The sequence below is a fragment of the Sinocyclocheilus anshuiensis genome, unplaced genomic scaffold (assembly GCF_001515605.1).
Source record: "Sinocyclocheilus anshuiensis isolate Anshui unplaced genomic scaffold, SAMN03320099.WGS_v1.1 scaffold805, whole genome shotgun sequence".
NCBI classification, from domain to species: domain Eukaryota; kingdom Metazoa; phylum Chordata; class Actinopteri; order Cypriniformes; family Cyprinidae; genus Sinocyclocheilus; species Sinocyclocheilus anshuiensis.
This window is the reverse complement of record NW_015540884.1, coordinates 706,711-708,407: the sequence shown is the minus strand read 5'-3', so window position 1 is coordinate 708,407 and position 1,697 is coordinate 706,711. Positions and strand designations below refer to the sequence as shown.

The 1,697-nt window shown below is 36.5% G+C and overlaps 1 protein-coding gene across 1 annotated transcript in view; it reads right to left on the bottom strand.

The window, feature by feature from the left end:
- The window catches only part of LOC107688632 (regulator of G-protein signaling 3-like), a 36,236-nt gene extending 35,277 nt beyond the window's left edge, over positions 1 to 959 (bottom strand). The window contains exon 1 of the mRNA XM_016486347.1: positions 829 to 959. The gene's annotated coding sequence lies outside the window, so the exon portion shown is untranslated. The remainder of the gene's footprint in view (positions 1 to 828) is intronic.
- Positions 960 to 1,697: the final 738 nt, after the last annotated feature.

The following is a 1,697-nucleotide window of genomic DNA, read 5'->3' as shown; positions in this document are numbered from 1 at the left end:
GCACTTAGTGTAAATAGCATATTGCTAAAAATACTGCTATTTTCACTTAGTGTAAATAGAATCCATTGCTAATACGAGATTTGAAAAGGGAGGGAAAAAAAGATCGGCAAAAGACGGGATCGGACCTGGGTCGATCGTGTCAAAAATCCAATGACACACGCTTACCCATCTGCGCCACTGAAGCTGATGAGTTACAGCCACTTTTAACTAAATGTAAATAGACACACCATATTTTTTATTCCATATTAAGGGCAATTCATACAATACATTTAAACTGAGCTACTTTAATACCATCTCCGAACTTTCTACCACGACTCTGCTGTTCTTCTGCTGGTTCTTCCCTGAATACGTTGATTAACAGATGTCTCGTCCAGTCAGTGGTGAGTAATCCCAAACCAATGGCGCTGTCTCAAACTATACCTACCTCTTCCGGTTTGTCTGATTTGTCGTTGTGTTTTCTGACTTGTTATTTTGTTTTCGAATTTGTCATTGTGTTTTCTGACTTGTTATAATGTTTTCTGAATTGTTATTTTGTTTTTTAGACTTGCATTTGCGTTTGTAATTTGTTATTTTGTTTTCAGAATTGTGATTTGTTTTGCGCTTCTCGGCCACCGTACCGGAGTCTGTTAAAAGGTCGAAAACCCCATGAATTATTTCCTTGTGCAGAAGGAAACGGTTACTTCACGGAGAGGTTAGATTGGTCTGAGCATTTCAACACTGCCATCTAGTGACAAACGGTGCACAATGTCAATGAATGTTTAAATATCTTTGCATCTCCATCAGAATGGAGCTAAATTCTAATGTGTAATCAGATGAACAATCACTCACCTTTTCCTCTGAAACCAGACGGGTGAATTTTCCTCCTTTTTTTCTGTGCAGGTTCTGTATCGTTCTTTACAGTAGTTTTGGCCACTGAGGCCACTTTAACTTGAGCTGATGAACTTTTGCTGACAGCTTTCTCCCAGTTCCTCTCAGCAGGTCTACCAGCTCTGAGACTGCAGGAATCAGAGGATGAAACAATAATATGAAGAAATTGAGTCTACATAAGCAATTCTAAACTGGTTTTACTTCAGCACTCTTATTTTTTTCACCCTATCAGAACAGATCTGCAACCCATTTCTGGGTTGTGAATCGCAAAAAAGTTGAGAACCATTGGTCTACATGATATAAATATGTGACAAATGTTATATGAATAGATGTGTGAGCTCCTTAACTGTAATCCCCACTATTAATTGGCTTTCAATACACAAAGAAAATATACTTCTGGATATATTAAACGATCAGTATATTATTTAATGTATATTAAAAATATAAAGAATAATAACTGAATGCTATAAGGAATTTCTGCTTTTAATATACTGAAAAATCCTAAAATTGTAATATTTGTTTTCAGTAAACACTATTTTTCTTATATACCACCACACATATTTTTATATATGAAATGTGTAACTATGCAAACAATGAAGTCATAAAAGTTTATGAATTTGTGTTCAGCTTTATGTAAACCCATGTGTTAATTCATTAAAGAGAAGTTAATTAACTGAGTGGTTCAGTAGTAGCCTATATGAAAAACGTCTCGGTTACGTATGGTAACCCTCGTTCCCTGAAGGAGGGAACGGAGACGTCACGTCGGATGACCGACGAAATTGGGATCTCGCTTAGAGAGACCAATCTACTTCGAGTGTAAACTAAACGAG